The sequence below is a fragment of the Rattus norvegicus genome, chromosome 5 (genome assembly GCF_036323735.1).
Source record: "Rattus norvegicus strain BN/NHsdMcwi chromosome 5, GRCr8, whole genome shotgun sequence".
NCBI classification, from domain to species: Eukaryota; Metazoa; Chordata; class Mammalia; order Rodentia; family Muridae; genus Rattus; species Rattus norvegicus.
In genome coordinates, this window is record NC_086023.1 from 152,553,924 (window position 1) to 152,574,874 (window position 20,951).

A 20,951-nucleotide genomic window follows, 5' to 3' on the forward strand; every position below is an offset into this window, starting at 1 on the left:
GGTTGGCCACAGGGAAGGACAGAACCCTAAGCCAGACTCCCAAGCATCTGGCTCAGAGTCTCCACCGGGGCCTGCAGCAGCCTCTGAGCCCACAGAAGCAATCTCAAGGGGGTAAGAAGTCTCCCATCCCTGCTTTCAGGTAAGACTCTGGACCAGGGAGTCCCAACTCCCATGGCTGAATCCTCCTTCCTCTGAGTGGGGGTGGGTACACAGGGTCTTACTATTCCTAGCAAGGGGTAAGTCTGTCTCTCCTGTGATTTTGTGAATTTTGTCTCTATAATTCTTAGACAGCTTGTCGTGAAGGCTAGAGCCGCCTTTTCCCTCTTCACAGGCATCTGCCACCGTCATAACCGAGCCTGTATTTCAAGTGGGGAGGAAGGAAGGGACTGGACTCATATCCAAAAGCAGCACTTCCCAAAGAACGTTCTCTAGGCACACCTTTTCAGATCCTCATGGATGTCGGAGCTGGGGGAACTCTGCCGTCAGATAAATCTGTGCGTGGGCTGAAGAAACCCCAGCTGGCAACAGAACTTCTCAGTGTGGACTAGCCTGCAGCTCTCGAGAGGTGGGAGACCAGATCCACATCCTCTTTCTCCACACACCAGCTCCCTCTCTCGTTCATCTGCTCTGACTGTCCCGGGTATGCATTTTGTGAGGCAGTGTTGTCTCCTGATTTGGAGTTAGGGAGGGAAATTGGTAAACAGCTAAAATGGCGGCTCCCAGGCATTAGCAGTGAACGCCCTGTGTGGGCAGGGTCTCAGGCCACGCTCCATGGATAGACCTTGCAAACCCATCCTTGAGTTGGGGTCCTGAATGAGGAAGAGGAAGCCATATCCGGTGTGGCCTGCGGCCCTGTGGCCTGTGGCACGGAGAATCCCTGAGGACCTGAGCCTTGAGGAATCGTGGCCAGCCCCCAGGCTCAGGCTGAGGGCTGCTCTTTCCCAGCCTGGCCTGTGGGCTGATGTCGTCTAATGCTGTGGTCAGGCCGCGTGGCTGGGCTCCCCAGGCGGGTAGGGCCGCATAATGGACGGGTCAGACCCACTCCTGACGGCTCCATTAAATGTGGTCGATGTTTTTTTTTCCTCTTTCTATTTTTTTTTCTCTTCTCTGTTCTGTTTCCCGGTGTTTTAAGCTGAGTGTCTCTGGGCAGGCGTTCAAAGCTGCGGAGCTAATCTCAGAGGCAGGGCTGGGGGCAGGCTCAGCTGCATTAAATGGCTAAATCTAGCACTGGGTGGGCGGGGCTCACTCGAGGAAAGAATAGCATCACTGTGGTCAGGGACTTTGCGAGCCTGGCTGCTCTCCCTGTCCTTCAGGTCGCTGGAGGAAGTTACCAGGCAGCAGTAGGGATTCTGGGGAGGGGTTCTGGTAACGGTGGGAAGCAAGAGGTTGTGCGCCTTTGTTTTGTGACCTTTAGGAAATTGTGTATCCTCTCCGTGCGTCGAATCAATCAATCAATCAATCAATCAATCTTTCTTTCTCTCCTCCCTTCCTCCTCCTCTTCTAAATTCACTTCCTTATGTAGAATTGGAGTGGTTTAGGGAGCTGGCCAGTCTCTATAATAAAGGAAACCAAGATGATTTGGTTTAGAGATATATGATGGTTCCTGTGGCCTTAGGAGAGAATGTGGGCCAGTCTACAGGGTGTAAGAGCTGGAATTGGGGAGCAGGTAACAAAGGGGGGGGTGCATAGCATCTGCTAAGTATGGGCAGGATGCGGGGGAGTGGGAGGGAGGCAGGAGGAAATCAGGTTCCCTTGGGTAGGGTCAAGGAACTCCCTTTGACCTGTCAGAGACCCCTTCATTTCTGTTCTTAGACTCCCCAGGGAAAGTAGGCTGGCTGGGCTGCTGTGTGAATAGGTGAGCAGAGGGGGAACAGAAAGGTCAGGGTCATGAGCAGTCACCTGCAGCAGAGCCTGGGGTAGTCATCTGGTCACTGCTCTGTCACCTGTCCCAGCCCAGAGCTTGCCTGGGAGGTCTGCTAGAAGCCAAAGTCAGCCTCTGCCGAAGGGGACAATGGTCAGGGTGAAGGCAGGCCCAAGGGCAGATCAAGCACCCAAGACTGCAAAAGCCTCGGCAGGCAGAGTTCAAGCCTTTGATGGGGACGCTGAAACCCAGCATCCCATGTTAGGTCCCCCAGACTGAAGCCCCTGACTTCCATCCCCAGCCTGCTCACGGCCCCCAGGGCTCATCCCTGTAAGTCTTTCCGTGCTTCACTGCTCTCTGCGCTGCTGCAGGGGACTCGGATGAGCCCACAACTGGCTTTAAACCACGGGCATTTGTTGTCTTAACATCCTGAGAGTCACAGGTTTTCCTGGGCTAAAATCAAAATGAACTGTGTTCTTCCTGGACAGGTGTGTGTGTGTGTGTGTGTGTGTGTGTGTGTGTGTGTGTGTGTGTCTGTCTGTCTGTCTGTCTGTCTGTCTGTCTGTGTCCATTCCTTGCCCAACTTCTCCAAGTCATTGTCCTCGTAGGCTCATGACCTGAGCCCTCCCTGCCTGAATCCACCAGCCTCAAGCATCCCACTTCCGGACGCCTCTGTCTGATTTCCTACCTTCCTTATTCTGATGAGCCCAGTGTGTCTCAGGGGATAATAGGCCATTCCTGTCCCACGTCTGTAGACTTAACCGAAAGGTACCAATAAAAGCTCTTTGTCACAGTAGCATATAGTATGCAAATGTATGAAAATGGAAGGTAGCAGAATATGCAAATCAGTTGCACAAACCTTTCCAGGGTTAAGAGATGGGCCCCCTTGGAGGTTGTTATTCTGTGCAGCAAGGTGTCAGCCTTGATGGTTCTGAAACCATCAGGGACACAGAAGACCCGCCCCAGGCTCTCTCAGAGGCAGGTTCAAAGGCCCCGGGTCTTCCAGCTGTGACCCGCTTCCTCCAGCCTCCTCCAGTCTCTTTTCCTTGGTACAACAGAGATGGTGGTTCCACACAGCTGGCTGTGAGCATTCAGGTTCCTGTGAGCAGGATGTGGACCACGGCATCAGCCAGCTTGGCCCTTCAGTCATTTGCACTTCTGCAACTCTTCCCCACCCCCGCCCCCACCAGGCCATGAGACAGCTCCCTAGAGGCTGCTGCCCCCAGCACTCTGTAGAGGAAAGCCAGGTGCACAAGAGCCACAGTTACTTGCCTGGCTTGACCAACATAGCACAGCGCCCCCTGGCCTTGGGGAGGTGGTGGTAGTGGGCGCAGATGTTGTTCAACTCAAGGCATCTTTGTGAAGACCACCCTGGGTCTGGATCACCTTGGCCTGGATTAGCTCTGTGTCAGTTCTCAAGGGACTATAGGGCTTGTCCTGAAGGGGCATGACCTCGATCTTCCGACTCTCTGGCCTTTCTCTGCCTGGTTGAAAGACACAGGTCAGCCCTCTAACCAGACCAATGACTCATCGCAATGAACATTGGCAAGTGGAGGTGTTTGGGGAGCAGGGTACGCCTTAGGACACAGGGTCACATGGAAAGGGGGTACAATGTGCGACACCCGCAGCTTCCATGATGTGGTTTTTGTTTTCTTTTTGGGGGGGAGGTTGTAAGGCAGAGGGCAGATGTGGAGGGAGGGGGAAGTGAGTGGAATTGGGGTGCATGGTGCGAAATTCATAAAGAATCAATAAAAAGCTAAATAAATAAATAAATAAATAAATAGAGTGACTTGCATGAAGTGATAACCAGGGCCTGATGGATGGTTTTAACCACTGAAGAATAAGAATGGTCACGGACTTGTTCTCTGGCACTCAGCTTTCTTCTACAACATGGACTGATCTGCTTAGTGGTGGTGCCACTCATCGTGGGGAGGCGCACCCCACAGGCCAGTCTGAGCAAGGCCATGTTTCAGTTTCCTCTCCCCAGGTGACTCTAGGCTGTGTCAAGTTGACAGTAAAACCTCACAGACAGATATTTCCTCGATATATACAGAGCTCTCTGTGCTCTCTCTTCGTTTGTCAGCGTACTGGACGAGCTTGAATTATTTTCCGTTCAGCCAAATGATCAAATCTCATTAATGTAAAACTTTATGCGTTACCAGATGATTCGTTTAATAATACTTTAATGTCTATGGTATCTCTGTATCTATGGTATGTATGATGCCTCTCTCTCCCCCTACCTCTTAGATCTTTAATTTTGCTTCCGAGCCATCTCTTCTACACTAAATCACCCCCAGGAAGCTCAATAAAGCTGTGCCCCCACCTTATACCTGCCTCCGTGGGTGCTCTCTGGAAGTTAGAATAACAGATTTCTCCCTCTTCCCCAGATCTGGGAAGATGCTGGTGCTCTGGTTTTGTCCACTGACACCTGGACTAACACCTGGACTAACACCTGGACTACAGAACATCCAGCATAGTCTCTTTCCTGGGAACCCCTGGGTCTCCTCGCTGCTTCTGACACTTCCCCGCTGCTACATCTGCCACCCACTCCACATGCCAGCACTCAGGATGCTCCAGATGGGGGTGGGCTACAGAAAGGTCTTTGCTCTCACTTCTTTTTTTTTTTTAAGATTTATTTATTTTATATATGTGAGTACACTGCAGCTGTCTTCAGACACACCAGAAAAAGGCATCTAATCCCATTACAGACGGTTGTGAGCCACCATGTGGTTGTTGGGAATTGAACTCAGGACCTCTGTAAGAGCTGTCAGTGCTCTCAACCACTGAGCCATCTCTCCAGCCCCAGGCTGGAGAGCACTTTTAGAGAACTTCCATTGGGGCTGGAGAAATGGCTCTGGGGTTAGAAATACTCGCTGCTCCCACAGAAGACCTCAGCTTGGTTCCCAGCACCCAACTGCCGGTAACTCCAGCTCCAGGGGATCTGACACTCTTCTGGCCTCCAAAGGCATGGCAGTCAGGTACACATGTCCACATAAAGATACACACACACACACACACACACACACACACACACACACACACACACTTAAGTAAATCTTAAATGTTTTATCCACGAACTGAAGTTTTTGACTTTTTTCTTAGTTTTTTTATTCTTTTAGTTCAAAAAAATCAAGGATAAACTCCTATTTTTGTTTTCTTGTACTGTTCCTCCCTGGACTCGGCGAGACCTCTTAAAGCCCATGCAGCCCCAGTCTCTCATTTATAACATGAGGGTAGGGAACGCTCTCCTGCCTTGCTCACTGGTAATGTTGAAGGGGTCACATGGGCCCGTCAAAGCAAGGGCCATGAATTCTTGGCTAATATTTTGTCAACTTGACAAAAGCCAAAGTTATCAGAGAAGAGGGAAACTCAATTGAGGAAATGTTCCAGCAAGACTTCCTGTAGGCAAGTCTGTAGGGCATTGTCTTGACTGAAGGTTGATGTGGGAGAGCCCATCCCTCTGGGGGCACGCCACCCTTGGGCTGCTGGGCCTGCGGTGTGTAAGAAAGCACAGTGAGAAAGCAAGGGAAGAAGCCAGTGAGCAGCCTCCTTCACGGCTTCTGCTTCAGTTCCTACTTCCGGGTTCTTACCCAAGTTTCCTCCATGATGTAAGCTGTGAGCTGAAGCAAATCTTCTCCTTCCCAAGCTGCTTTAGAGCATGCCCTTTATCATGACGCCAAAAAGCGAACCAAGAACATGGAAGAGCGTTTATTTGCTACCCACTCAGGGATTTATAAATGTACATGTGTGATTTTTTTAATGATTTTTTAAAAAAATTTATTTAATCTTTTCTTTTTAACACTCCAGATTTTATCCCCCTCCTGGTCCACCCTCTGACTGATCCATATCCCTTATCTCCTCCCACATGTATGATTTAATCCGCGGTAATCGTGGTAATTATTTAGATGCCTTGTTAGCGCAGTAGGTATCCTGCTACTCTCGTAATTATAATAATTGTTACTATTTGAATGGGAAGTGTTCCCCACAGGCTCATGTGTCTGAATACTTGGTCCCTGATGAGGTAGCTGCCTTGGAATGTTGTGAACATCTCCCTGCTTGGAATGCCTTGGCACACAGCACCTAGCTGACAGCCGGACTTGTTTGTCTGTCTATCTGTCTGTCTATGCATGTTATAGAGACAGTTCTCTTTCGGCTTCTATGGGGTAAAAAAAAAAATCAAAGTGTGGGTGGGGCTGTGCTGTTGGGAAGAATGTTCCTTGTGTTGTTGAACTTCTAGAAGCTTCCTACATCCACTGGCTCATGACCCAATTTCAAAGCCCACTGTCAGCCTGTCTGTCTGTCTGTCTGTCTGTCTGTCTGTCTGTCTGTCTGTCTGTCTGTCATATCTTCCTCTTCTACCAAGAAGACCTGCAACTACTCTGGACCTAGCCAGGTGATCCAGGATGCCTCCCACATCTCAGGGTCACTCTGTGAGCAAGTCCCTCTCCTTGCCCCTCCCCCACAGCTTTCACCCTTTCCCTGCTCATAGGTTCTGGGGACCAGGTCATGCACCTCTTTGGAGGTGGCGATGGCTTCCTTCTATCACACGAGGAATTCAAAGCCACTGAGGTCCACCCATTCCCATTGCTCCAAAAAAAAAAAAAAAAGACTCTAAGTGTTTTAAACTCATTTCCCTTCTTTTCTTTTTCTTGAGGGGATTGAGGATTTCAGGACAGGGTTTCTCTGTGTAGCCCTGGATGTCCTGGAATTCTCTCTCTGCAGACCAGGCTGGCTTTGAACTCAGAAAACTACCTGCTTCTGCCTCCAGAGTGCTATGATTAAGGTGTGAACCACTACTACACCAGCTTTTTTTTTTTTTTTTTTTTGTTTCTTTTTTTTTCGCAGCTGGGGACTGAACCCAGGGCCTTGTGCTTCCTAGGCAAGCGCTCTACCACTGAGCCAAATCCTCAGCCCTTACACCAGCTTTTTAAACTATGGCTGTACCCTTGTCTTCCACACGCCGCCAGGTGGAGAGAGGAGGAGAGGGTCTGGCTGCAGGAAGAAGAAGCCTTACTATTGTGTGTCATGAATGTCTGTGGCTCCCCTGGCATGGCTTCGGCCCTGTGTCCAAGGGAGCACAAGAACACCACATCACTCCACTGCTGTATTTCCCATTATGAGATCTTCTTTCAGAACAGTTTAAAATTCACAAGAAATTGCAGAAACGGTACAGAAACATAGAGTATAGACACCTGGCTTTTGCAAGCACTTTGAGGGGTGTAAGACAGGACACACATAGCCTGAGTGGCCATCACACGGTAAAGACCTTAATCCCAGCCAGCAGAGTGGCAAGAGAAGGCTGGTCCTTGGAGGCCCCATGGTGGGGAGGATGGCTCAGGACCAGGGTGTGTTCTGGGGTGAGGCCCTGGGGGAGGAAAAGGGAGAGCCAAGGTTCTGACACACTGGGGGGTGGCCTTGACCACAGGTGTCAAGGGGAAGGTCACCTTGGCAGTGCACTGTCCAGTGCACCTGAACTCTAGGCAGCAGGGACCAGCAAGGACCTTAACTCTCCCAGATTAATCCTGCTAAGTCGCAGTGATATTGATATGCTATTATTATTGATATGCTATTATTTTCATCTTTATTCCTCCCCCGGCGAGGAGCGAACGACTCCCCCCAGGCCATTCATAATTGAAAAATGCTTTTAAGGCCTTTACGAGTTGAATACTAAATTTCTCGAGGTGCCTGCTTTATTGGGTCTCCAGTCACCGATGATACATTTGCTCCCTAATGTTCTTTAAGGAAAGGGGTTCCAGCGGGGTGATGGATGGAGCGTTCCGAGTCAATGTTCATTACTCATCCCGTGGCTGCCCCACTGGGGATCAGCTCTCTTCAGTACAGAGCAAGGCCTGTTGGCTGACAGTTGCCTCAGATGACGGCTTAGCAATCATTCATGGTCTCAAGAGATTTTTCTTTTCTTTGCCTGTGTATGTGTGTACGTGTGTGTGAGATGCATGATTGCTTGTGTGTGGGTGGCATGTGTGGAAGCCATGACATCACGGAGTCTTTCTTGATTGCTCACCATCATACACACACACACACACACACACACACACACACACACACACACACACACACACACACACGCTCATACACTGTGGAGTGACCCTTGGTTAGTGCTGAGCCTGTGCTGGGGTAGAGGGGGGTGGAAGTGGAGGAGGTTACTTGTAAGTGGGTGCTGGCTGTCAGGGAGGCTCTCTTTGAAAACAGACATCTTAGAGGTGTGAGGTAAGCATGTGGGGGTGAATGAATGATTCCAAGGCAGGTGCTCTTGCGAGAGATCAGAGGCAAACAAAGACTGGCAAGTTCCACCTACCTCGAGCAAAGGGACTTCTCCATTTGACTTCCTAGATGACTCCCCCTGGTGGCTTCTGAGGTGACCAGATCTACAAGCCCGTCGACCTGAGGCTCACAGTGTCAAAAATGGCACACCACAGGACAGGGAGGGCTCTCGGGGCATAGTCCGCACAGCCTGCAGGGGTTCTGATGTGCACTTCAGGGACCCTGGTGGCTAACTACAAGGTGCTAAAGCCTGTGTCAGAGTGTAAGGTGACAAGACAACTCTGGTTCTGCCCTGCTCTGTTCTGCCCAGAGGAGACAGTTGCTTTATCTCTGTTTCAAAGGTCTGGGGGCCAGTGTGTAGCTAGGAAGAAGGCTACCGAAATGGGCCAAAGAGGGCAGGGTTGGTATCCCAATGCTTTCCCTCTGTCCCTCTTGGGCAAGCCTCTCTTCAGGGCCAGCCAAGGAGCAAGGGGCTTTGGAATGGCGGGAGGGCAGGACAGCCAGTTATCTGACCCCTGGAGCTGTCTGCCAGTCTCACACTTATGGTAGGCATACGACCCAGGCTATACAGTGTCCAAGGGAGCAATTCTAATGTGATCCCTTTTCCTGTGGAGTACGGAATGGGGGCATCCCCCTTCTGTACTTTCATGCCTGGTGATAAGGCATACAAGACAAGACTGAACTGTCTAAGGCTGGACGTGGGAATTCTAGAGTAGCATGGGGTGATACGCCCCACGGATGAACGGGGTCCTCCACACGACTATGAGGACAGCTGATGGACTAGAGAGCAAATGGATACATCCAGAAGTGGCACTTATGGGCAGATTAGAAGGAGGCTGGACGGAGTCCCACAGCTTTTACTGCGGAAGATCCGACATGCAACCGAGGCTGAGCTGTCTGTCTAGAAAGAACCTGCCGTGGGTAAGGGAAAAAGACTAGAGGATGCCCCCCACATTAGTGTCTGACTTGGTGGGGAATGTGGAAAAACTGCGGGAGGAAATGGAAGTGTTTGCTGCCGTTTCTTAGAGCTGGTGTACGGAAAAGACGGCGAAATTGGGTCAGTGTTTAAGACCATTCTGGGAGCTCAAAATGTGGAACCCATGAGAAGAATCAGACAGTGTGGAGGAAGAGGGTAGAAGAGACAGAAGATATTCCTTAAGCCCATCCCACCTTTAATCCAGAGGAAGGAAACGTCCATGATACGTCAAGGAGGCAGAAGCTTCCGGCTGGCTCAAGGCAGGAAGCGTAAGGATCCGGCGTGCTCCCCTTCGGAACTACTTAGATTGGGGGAGAGTTGTCTTTATTTACTGTTTCTTGAAATAGCATGTCACTGCATAGCCCTGGCTGTACTGGAACTCACTATGTAGACCAGGCTGGCCTCAAACTCAACAGCTTCTCAAGTGCTGTGATGAAAGTTCTGTGCCGCCACGTCTGGCTTTAATTCCTTCTTTAAATGTCGCACTGTCTGATGAACCACAAGACCAACAGGCACCATTCCCTGAGCCGACAGTGACAGGCCTTCAGAGACCCTCCCCACACACAGCAAAATGGTTTTATTATATGTAATGCTAGTAATTGACGCCTTACAGATTATATATAATGCTAGCCATTGACACCTTACAGATTATATATAAAGCTAGTCATTGACACCTTACAGATTATATATATAATGCTAGTCATTGATGCCTTGCAGATTATACATATAATGCTAGTCATTGACACCTTACAGATTATATATATATATTTATATATATATATTTATATATATATGCTGCTAGTCATTGACACCTTACAGATTATGTATATAATGCTAGTCATTGACGCCTTACAGATTTGAAAAAGCACCTGGAATAGAATAGATTTTTTTTTGTTTTTGTTTGTTTGGGTTTTTTGCCTGTATTGTTTGTTTGCTACAGAGTTTAACAAAAGTTAAACTGGAGGGGTGAGAAAAGGCACACTCAGAGGTCATAAGCTTACCAAATACTATAGCCTTGCTTAGCGGTGAGATATTTCTCGTGAACTATTGCCTAGGGAGGTATCTTGCTGAATTAATTAAACCACTTTGGCTCCCAGCAAGTTGGGTACACTGCACCCACCCAAGAACTCTCTGAATTCACAAATCACACACACACACACACACACACACACACACACACACACACACCAGCTAATTTTGTTATGCCTTCAGTAGCTCAATGGTTGGGCATTTTTAGTGGTCCCTGTGGCTAGCATATATTCTCCCCTCCAATGTTCCTGAGTCTACTTGTTAAATCAACATTTCATCTCTGCTACCCCAGACCCAGTCAGGGGCCACTTTCCTGAATTCTTACATGGCTGGTTGCTTTCTTTCCTGGAGCTCTTACTTCTAATCCCTGAGCTTCCCAGTCCTGGCAAGTCTCCTCCTCTCCTACCTCAGTTCCTTGCTTGAACAATCTAAAAGTCCCACCTCTTACACCCTGCCCAGCCATTGGCTGTTAGCAACTTCACTTCCCAATCAGAGCCAACACACTGATTCCTGTGTGATTCTGGGACCTGAATTAAGACAAAGCATTCAAACTAATCCCCAACAGGGAGGTCCCTGCCCCACCAACCATAAAGACTATTACCACTGCTGTTCATAATAACCCAGAGTCAGAGGGCCACGTCCATGTGCCAAAGACACTGTATGCTTTGGTTAAAAGCATGAAGAAGTCAAACCGAGTTAAGCCTTAAGTTCATTGTTTCAGAAAGTTCTATGAAGGCTGCTGGGACAGACTTGTTACCAACATGCTGTAGCCCTTGCATATCATACTATGGACATGCCAGGCAGGATGTGCCTGCCGGTACAATAGTGGCACGATTGCTATGGGCTCAACCAATTGCCAAATGGATTTGAGGCCCACTCTACAAATAGGAACTCACTGTTGGTACCATGGGCTGGAATAAGAAACCTGTTGTTAAGGAGGTCATAAGCCCCAGTGAAGAGGTCATGGCTATTGTTAAGCAAAGTGATGTGATTTGCCCATCAAATGGCCCTGTAAATACTTGTGGTTTTGCCTATAGATTGTTAGAGCTCTTAGTATGTTTGGCTGGTCACCAAGGATAACTTCTTTCTTCATAGTGGGCAGTGGTTACTGTGGAGAGTCCTAACCAGTAAAGCTGGTTAAGAATAAATGACTGTCATTGTGACTCCGCCATAAATGGATGGAAGAAAATAATTGTGAATCTTTATCACCTCAGTCCCCTCCCTATAAGCCTCAGGGAACAACACAGGGACAGGAGAGAGAGCTTAGGACCCAGAGTGGTGTGTGTGTGTGTGTGTGTGTGTGTGTGTGTGTGTGTGTGTGTGTTTGTGTGTGGGTTTATCTCTGTGTGTGTCTCTGTGTGTGTGTGTGCTTGTGTGTGTGTGTAACTGTGTGTTTATCTCTGTGCGTGTCTCTGTGTGTGTTTATCTCTGTGGGTCTGTGTGTGTGTATAACTGTGTGTGTTTATATCTGTGTGTGTGTCTGTGTTTGTGTGTGTGTGTGCAACTGTATTTATCTCTGTGTGTGTTTATCTCTCTGTGTGTTTATCTTTCTGTGACTGTGTGCTTTCATCTCCCCTGGAGGAAGAAGAGAGATTCCTATGACTTAGCAAAGTAAGTCAGGGCTTAGGAAACTCATAAAGCTGGAGAGATGGCTCAGTGGTTAAGAGCACTGGCTGCCCTTCCAAAGGTCCTGAGTTCAATTCCCAACAACCACATGGTGGCTCACAACCATCTATAATCAGTTCTGATGCCCTCCTCTGGTATGCAAGTGTACACACAGGAAACTCATAAAGTTTAGTAAACTTACAAGGCCTTGCCGCAAGACTCTATACAAGTGACTCATTGGTGGAACTGCCTGTGAGTTGTACCAGGAGCTTTAAGGGATGGGGATTTTGTGTTTTCATCATGAAAAGTAGGCTTCTCAGAGCTCCAGCTGCCTTTAGTCACCTGTGTTCCTGTGAGTAACTGCTTGCTTCTGCTTCTGTAAGTAATACCAGGGAGTTCGTTTGTCATGGTATCAGTCAGGATTCTCAGAGGAACAGAATTGATAGAGTGAATCCCCCCTTCCCTCTCTCCCTCCCATCTCTATATGTGTGTGACATATTATATAATTTATTAGACATATTATATATTTATTAGAATGGCTTACACCTGGTGGTCCAGCTAGTCCAACAATGGTTGTCTACCAACAGAAGGTCCAACAATCCAGTAGGATTGGTGACCAGTCCTGAGGCTGGATGTCTCAGCTGGTCTTCAGTATTTGCCAGAATACCAAAGAAGTAGGTTCTGATGCCAGTGAAAGAATGGGCTTGCTAGGGAGAAACAGCAGGCAAAGAGAGACCCGGCTTCCTTCTTCCATGCTCTTTATATAGATTGCCAGCAGAACGTGTGGCCCAGATTGAAGGTGGATCTTGCCCCCTCAAAGGTCCTGATTAGAAGTGGCTCTCCCCACTTCAAATGATTTCATTAAGAAAGAGCTTCCTTGCAGGTGCCCCTCGCCCCAGGCCATGTACATTCTAGTTTCTTCCAGATGTGGTCAAGTTGACAGCCAAGATAGCCATCACATCACCATGGTAGACTTGGGTGGCGCTGTTTGTGTCTTTTCCTGTTGTCACTGTCCCCCCTGGTGTGAGCTTGTTCCTGTTTCCCCAGCAAACCTCACACAGCACAAGGCTTTTGACTCGGGGGCCTGAGCAGATGAACTGGGCCCAGGCCCCTGCTTTGCCACTTGACCCAGCGGGGAGAGTAAACCCGAGACCTCACGTTCCTGCACTCTTCCCATCTGTGAAGTGGGACCAATGTGGCCTTTCTTCTAGGGTTTGAGAACATGGGACAAGGCATGCAAGAAGGGTCTTGGCACGCAATCCCTGGCCACATTTCCTTCCACGTGAGGCTAGGATCAGGCAGGTGGGTGAGGCTTTGGGGTTTCAGGGGGAGCTGGAGCTCTTCCTATGAAGGACTCACACTGGGCAGGGCAATGTCATCTCTGGAGTCCGTCTCTTTAGCTCTGTAGTCGCCTCCACACACTTCCTGTTTGAGGCAGCAGCTTCAGGTCTCAGTGTCTCCATCTGACATATGAGTGGATTCATTTCTTTCTTTCTCTCTCTTTTTTTTTTTTTTTCCGGAGCTGAGGTCCGAACCCAGGGCCTTGCACTTGCTAGGCAAGCGCTCTACCACTGAGCTAAACCCCCAATCCCGTGGATGTGAGCAACTAGGAAACACTCACTGACCCGTGAATCAGAGATAAGCTATGCGTATGTGGCTGAGCAGTGAGCTAGGTGTGTGGCTCTGCTTGGAAAGTCACCAGTCAGCAGACTCAGCTCGGAAGAAGCTCATCTGGAAACTGCAATGTTAGTTATCTCCTTGCTGCAAGGAAACGCCTTGCAGAAGGAACTGATGAAAGAGAGGGTCTGTTTGAGCTCACCGTCTGTCAGGTAGGGGAAGGCACAGTAGCTAGAGTTTGAAGCGGTCAGTCACGTTGCACCCTCAGTCTCTCAGTCAGGAGGAACTGTAAGTGAAGGTGCTTAGCTCACGTTTAACTCGTTATTCAGTCCAGGACTCCAGCTGGTGAAATGATGCCACTCACAGCTACGACAGGCCTCTGCCTCTCCAGTCCCTTCATGCCAATACACCTTCTGAGGCGTGCCCAGCGACTGGCCTGCTAGATTCTGTCAAGTGGGAAATATTAGCATCCCAACTCCTCCACTTGGCAACTTAACCCCCAACGCATCATTCTTGAAGCCCACACTGGCCTCCTCTTGTCTCCAGAGGCTTGTGGCCATCTTCTAATGCAAAATGCATCGAGTCTTAACGTCGAGTCCCCCATAGCCTTTAATGAGTCCAGCACGGTTTGAAAGTCTGAAGTGCAGCCTGGCTCTTTCGGGGTGACATCACACATGCCTTGTGGTTTTCACCGGTCTGTGGTGAGGCCATTTGTAATCAGCCAGTTAGATCCAGGCTACTTCGCAATCTGGCAGGAGTTCACAAAGGCAAATTCCATTGGGCAAACTTGTTTATTCGGGAACTTCCGGTCACCGCCGCTGTTGCCTTTTTGGTGAACGCAAGCACAGGGTCGCTGTATGAAAGAAGTACGTCTGGGCATCTGGGCAGTGAGAACGCGTCATTAGGAACTATTTATAGAATAGAGTATCACATATATACATATGAGCACGTATATTTTCCCCAACAAAAAATAAAATAAAAATAAATGAGCTGTCTTAGTTTTATTCTGTTGCTGTGATGCAGTGCTCTGACCAAAAATAACTTGCAGAAAGGGTGGACATCTTGGTCACTGCTCTATTGTTCTAAGGGGACACCAGGACTAAGGCAACATAGAGTAGAAAGCAGTTAACTGGGTGCTGTCTTATAGTGTCAGAGGGCAGTCCATCATCAGTACGGCAGGAAGAATGGTGGAAGGCAGGGTGTCAGGCATGGGACTCAGAGCAGTAACATCCTGATCCACAGAGAGTGGATAGAAAATGGGACACGGGACCAAGAATGGGTTTTTGAAACCTCAAAGCCCACCTCCAGCGACAAACCTTCTCAAAGAGGCCACACCGACTCCAACAAGATCATACCTCCCCAACAGTCCACCAGCTGAGAACCAAGCATCCAAATATATCAGCACATAGGGGTCATTCTCATTCAAACCACCACAGAAGGGTTTTCTGCCTTCTACTTCTGGGTCACAGTTCATCGTTGCAGAAAATCAAGGCAAAAACTCCAGCAGGAACTGAAGCAGAAACCACAGAGGAACACTGCTTACTTGTTTGTTCTCTGGCTAGCTCTCTTACAGTCTTATGCTTAGCTAGTTTTCTTATATAGACCAGGATCATCTGTGTAGGGAATGGTACTGCCCACAGTGTGTTGGGACTTCATATATTAATTAACAATCAAGACAATCCCCCATAGAAATGCTCACAGGCCAATCTGATCTAAGTAATTTCTCAACTGAGGCTTTCTTCTCAGATGACTCTAGGCTGTATCACATTGACAGTCAAGCACACACACACACACACACACACACACACACACACACACACACACACACGTCCAAAGAGCAAAGTCTTTTTCTGAGACTCACATAACTCTTTTTTTTTTTGTTCTTTTTTTCGGAGCTGGGGACCGAACCCAGGGCCTTGCGCTTCCTAGGCAAGCGCTCTACCACTGAGCTAAATCCCCAACCCTTACATAACTCTTGTTATCCTCTAAAACATCAAAAAAACAAATTGCCTACTCTCATCATTTGATGATACAGAATAGACGTTCTCATTATGAAAGGCAGGAGGATGGGGGCCTAGCAAGGAAAGATTTGAGCAAAGCAAACAGAAACCCAGCAATGTGAACACTGAATCCTAAAGCTCCATGTCCAGCAGTTGGGGCTCAGGACGCCTCCAGCCCCAGCTCTCCAGCTTTGCTGCCTGCAACACATAGAACCTTTCTCATGGGCTGGCTGCATTCCACACATGCAGCTCTCCTTGGTGGATGTCCCATGGTCCTGGTATCTCCAGCCTCTTAGGGATTCCACTGATTTTAGGTTTTACCTTTACACCAGGCCAGCATGGGGGAAGTCAACATAGGATCCTGCTGTTGAGACCTTCAAGAGACTTGATAACTAGAGACAGGCAGCAAAAGAATGACTTGGGCCCCTGTGGTGGTTTGAATATGCTTGGCCCAGGGAGTTGCACCATTAGAAGGTGTGGCCTTGCTGGAGTGGGTGTGGCCTTGTTGGAGGAAGTGTGTCACTGTGGGCATGGGCTTTGAGACCCTCCTCCTAGCTTCCTGGAAGTCAGTCTTCTCTTAGTTGGCTTTCAGATAAAGATGTAGAACTCTCAGCTCCCTCTCTAGCCCCTTCTCTTCCTGGATGCTGCCTTGCTCCTGCCATGATGGTAATGGACTGAACCTTTGACCCTGTAAGCCAGCCCCAATTAAATATCCTTGTAAGAGTTGCCAAAGTCATGGTGTCTGTTCACAGCAGTAAAACTCTGACTAAGACAGGCCCTATATAGAAGGTTTCCCCCTACAGAAATGGCCTGAGGACAGTCAGAGTCAGCTGATGACCCCTGAAGTGACAGCTTATTCTTCACAGTCCCCCATTCTGACTTTAAGGGCAGCACCCACAATCTGTGGCCTTCTACCTCTGCACAGGAAAGCCCTGGCTTCCAACCACGTCAGCCTAACACCAAGGCTGACAACTGGCTACCAGCTGCTGCCTTGGCTGCAGAAGAAACAGACATTATCATGCACATATCCGAACACTGCAAAATTCATGAGCAGGGTGCTCAGCCAACTCAGTGGCAGGGAAGAGTGTTCCCTGTGGATCACCTTCTCCGTGTGGCCCTACGTGGTGGAAAGGACATCATGTCTCTCATTCCTTTTCTTATGAAGCCATCAATATCATCACAAGAACCACTCTGGCCCTAATCATCGTATAGGTTCCACCACAATACACTGTCCTGTTGGGAGTTCAAATATCTTCCCAGGAATTTGGAGCCATGACTGTTAGGTCTCAGTATCTGTTGGGTGGCTGAGGGCTGAACAGGGAGTCTGGGAGCTGAAAGGCCCCCCAGAGCTTTATTTCAGAATGTAGTCTGTGAGGGCTGATGCTGGGTCCATCTGGGGCCCAGGCACCGCATGGAACATGGAGATATTTGAGGTCCAGTGTGGAAGCAGGCTGGGCCTGAGGCAGGGTGGGTCTGACATCACTGGACTGCCTGCCTGGTTGAGCTTCTCCTTTGCCCAGCCTTTGTCCTCTCATTTGGACAATTATTTATGAAGTTCCAACTGTATGCCAAGGACCATTCCAACTCAGGGGCCAGCAGTGAACATTCCAAGGACAAGCTGACAATAAACACAATTAAATAATCAAACTATGGTGTCAAGAAATGAAAGATGCTACCGAGAACAACTGGGAGCAGGAAAACAAGAAGCAGGGACCCAGGGACAGATGTCCAGGGCACCTCTGGGAAGCACCACTTGAGTAAGGCCTGAAGGAAGAGATGGAGTCTTCACGTCAGGGAAGTGCTCTGTCACACCCTCTCTTCACCATGGGCTGGACCTGGTAACTCCATTTAAACGGAGGGAGGCCTAAGCCTTCTGGGTTGGCTTCATGGCTGTACGGCGAAGCCTTTAGCATGGCCTCAGAGCCCTGCTTCAGGGAGAGCCTGTGGCATGCCAGGAGGACCAGGCACAGGTTTGTAATGAGGATCTCACGCCATTCTCCAATGGGGTGGAAGGTGCTCTCTCACCAACAGCCCCGAAGACACCTGGGAAGGCGTCCTGAAACCCAGGGCCCGTCCTAGAGGTCCAGGCCCTGCCTATATCTGACGGGAGCGTGTCTGGAGGCTGCGCTAACATCAGTATGTCTGAGGGTTCCACCTGCTGGGCCTGGGTAACAATCAGGGTTTAGTTCATTATTATTAATATGCATTAATTGAACGCATTCATGGACTTCACAGTGACATTTCCACCCATGTGCACCCTGTGCTTTGATTGCATGGCGTGTTCGAGTAAGCCGCTAAATTTGATTTGTGAGGTAGCAGTGACTATACATACAGAAGGGGAGGGGCCTACTCCACGGATGGGGGGGAGCAGGGCGTGACTCAGCTGTGGCTCAGCTGGTGCAGCTGTGGGGCTGCCACCTGTGGCCCCTCCCTCACGGGGAGAGGGCGGCACCACACAAAGGACAGGCTCTGAGGAGGAACCCCATGACTGGCCCAGGAAAGCTCAGTGGGTCTGGGCCTTGCATAGCTACACCGCCAGCCCCTGGTCAGCCTGACACAGGGGGAGGTTACTCCATGAAGGAAGCGTGCAAGATGTAGCCATGAACCCTGATTTCTGACTCCTTCTAGGGAAGAGTCTAGATAGAATCCACAATTCACTTACCTTCCCGTGGTTCGTATCCCAGAAGGCCTCCATTCCCCCTGGGGCTCTGCCTCTGCCTCAGAATCATCTAGTCCTTCCAACCCACCCCAGGTTCCCTCTTCTTTCTGGGCTCTCCCTCCCTTTCTCTTCTTCAACTCCAGAGTTAGACTTGACTGTCACTGGGCCATCTCTCAGTCCTGACCTGGCTTCTGTCACACCAATGTCCTCTCTTGTAGCCTTCCACCTCAAAGAAATTCTGGCTACCACCAGCACCTAACCACCACCCCGGCACCGAACACCGATTCCAGCCAGCGGCTTCAGCTCTCTCAGGCACTGTCTTCTTACACATCTAGAGTCTTCAAAGTCCAGAGCCAGGAAGCAGATGGATCCCAGATGCAAAAGAGGAAGAGGACCCAACCAGCTGCACCCGGGCCAGGCACAAGGAAAGCACGTGCAACGGTCCAGTGGTGGCAAGGGCTGGCGCCCGCAGGCACTGTATTGGGCTGTTTACCTGTCTGTCTCTGGTATGTCACCTAGTCATCAACCTGGTGCCCGGCACGTGCTCAGTAAAATGTTCTAGATGGAAAGATGAGAGGATGAGGAAAATGAGAAGAAAAGAAGAAAGGAAGAGGGAAGGAGGAAGCAGGGGAGGACGAGAGGGAGGACGGAGAGGGAGGAGAGCTGTGGGATGCAGGAAGGGTGAGGGAGGAGGAACGGGTAGAGAGTGGGAGGGATGGAGAAGAGGCTGGAGGAGTGAGAAGACAGGCGGAATCGGTCAGAAAGGATGGCTGGGAGGTAGGGAAGGAAGTCCCACCAGCCTTGTCGACCAGACAGGGGCAGCAACCTGCAGAGTCCCGAGGGCTTGGCTCAGTTAACTAGGCCCCTGTTTTACTGCCGCTCTGTTTTGCAGCCGAGGCAATTAGAGGTAACGGGGCTGTAAGCCTCTCTCCGGGCAGCCCCACCTGCCCTGTCCTGTCCCATTAACTTCCAATTCAACAGCCATCCCCGACCTGCTATGTATAATGAAAGACATTCGAAATCTATCCAAATGGCATGCGTATTGATTTATTAATGCTGGGGAATGTTGCTCTAATTGAATTGAGATCCAGGAAGTAAGTTAATGTAGCTGACGATGCTACAGGAATTGAATTACCCCAGGGCCTGGAATTATTACCTTTTCGCTCGCTTTGTTGTCAGTGGGATAAATAACAAATCAATCGACAATTCACCCTGGTGGCAAAAAAAAAAAAAAGAATAAAAATAATAAATAAAAAGAAGAAAGAAAATGTGCTCAGAGCCTAGATATAGGCTGCAATAGGCAGATGCTGGGTGGGTGGGGGTGGGGGCTTCCTGGAGGAGGAGCAGGAGGGAGGGGAGGGGTGTGGCCTAGCTGAGGGCACAGGTCCTCTAGTCTGGGCCAGAACCCTTCTGTCACATAAGCAGTAGACACGAGAGTGGCCATGGCAGCACACAGAAAGCTTCTCCTTTCAGAGACAGCCTTGGCCCAAGTCATACAGCGGTTGTTCTCACTGCCTCCCTGGCCTCTGCCCTACTGGGTGCAAAGACCCTCCTAAAGCTGGGGTCTCTTCTCCTTGGCTTCTCCACCCTGAGGGTCTGCCGTGCCCAGAAACTTCCACTGGACAGAGGCCATGTTTGCCTAATGAAGGCCTAACGCTCTCCTTGCCTGGTTACTGAGAGATTTGTGAAATGGTTCTGGAAGCTTCTCAGAGGAGGAAAGTGACGTTATAAGGAATAATTACAGTCATGGCAGATCTAGACTTCAGTCAGCACCTTGTTCAGAATCCTCCCTTTCTTCCTTCCCGGCCCTGCCGGCCTCCCATGGACTCCCAGCCTCTTTGTTGGAGGGACAGCTCTTGGGAAAACAGGCTCACCCGGGCCAGCACACCAGCTCTGTTCCTTGTTGGTTTTATGCCCTCAGGGTACAGAGTCCCTTTGCCTCAGTTTCCCAACCTATCAAACGTAAGTCCTGCAGAACCCTAGGCATGGTAACTCCAGTGTGCTTCAGAAGACACCAATAGCCAGAGGCTGCCAAGAGCTCTCTAGGACCTGGGACACTGGCCACCTCGGCTGCTGGCCTTTCAAGCCGGTATCCGTGAAGCCGCCGGGCTGGCCTTGCTCTGGTCAAGGAAAAGAAAGCCTGAGTTAATTAAATCAACAGCTCACACTGCAGGTTACCCACAAAAGTGAACTTTAGTGCCCCTCAAACCACTGACCAAAGGAGGGCTGGGAAGAAAGCGAAACCACAGTGGGAGTGAAATGGAAAAGAAACCAGCCGCTCCGCCTCACTTCAGCGGCCACAGGTATCAGAATATTAATTGGTCTTTGACTCGATTTGGCTGTGGGAGTCAGAGCAGGCTGTGGCTTCAGGGAGCCCGACAGCGCCATGGGGCTGGCGCAAAGCATGTCGGGAGTGGAGAAGGCTGGGAGGAGGCAGCCAGGGGTGGGGCCTTCTGGGATTGGGAGGGCCCAACTCGCTGCTGTTGCTTTGTGGGTCCTTGTGTGAGAGGCAGCAAGGAGTGGATGTGAGGGAGTGTAGAATTAGGAGTGGACATCCTTGTGGGGGTGAAGAAGGGGTGAGTGCCTGGGAGTGTAAGGTATCAGTCGCTTTGTGCTGGGTACTGGAGACTCTCCCTGCCTGTCTTAGTAGCACTTGAGAGCTCATGGACAGGGTCTCACTGGGTCGTTGGGACATTACTTGCCACGCGACAAAGATAGCATTGGCTTATATTAAGAACTAACCTGTAGACTCCCAGGGCCCAGCACAGAGGGTATCATCAGGCATCGGAGGTTGAATGTATGCTTTGGACAGGTGCCACCTAAGTGGCTGGCCCCTCTCCTCTCCTCTCTTACCCTATGGAGGTGGGAGGAGCAAGGGGGGGCGGGGAGCAGTCCAAGCCAACCATAGATATTTTTACCACG

General features: G+C 49.8%; 1 long non-coding RNA gene across 1 annotated transcript; it reads right to left on the reverse strand.

The window, feature by feature from the left end:
* Nucleotides 1-19,060: 19,060 nt before the first annotated feature.
* Nucleotides 19,061-20,438, reverse strand: LOC102551013 (uncharacterized). The gene is made up of 3 exons (XR_354343.4): nt 20,246-20,438; nt 19,904-20,149; nt 19,061-19,241 (listed from the first exon to the last, which is right to left on the reverse strand). It is a non-coding gene; the product is annotated as an uncharacterized LOC102551013 (long non-coding RNA).
* Nucleotides 20,439-20,951: the final 513 nt, after the last annotated feature.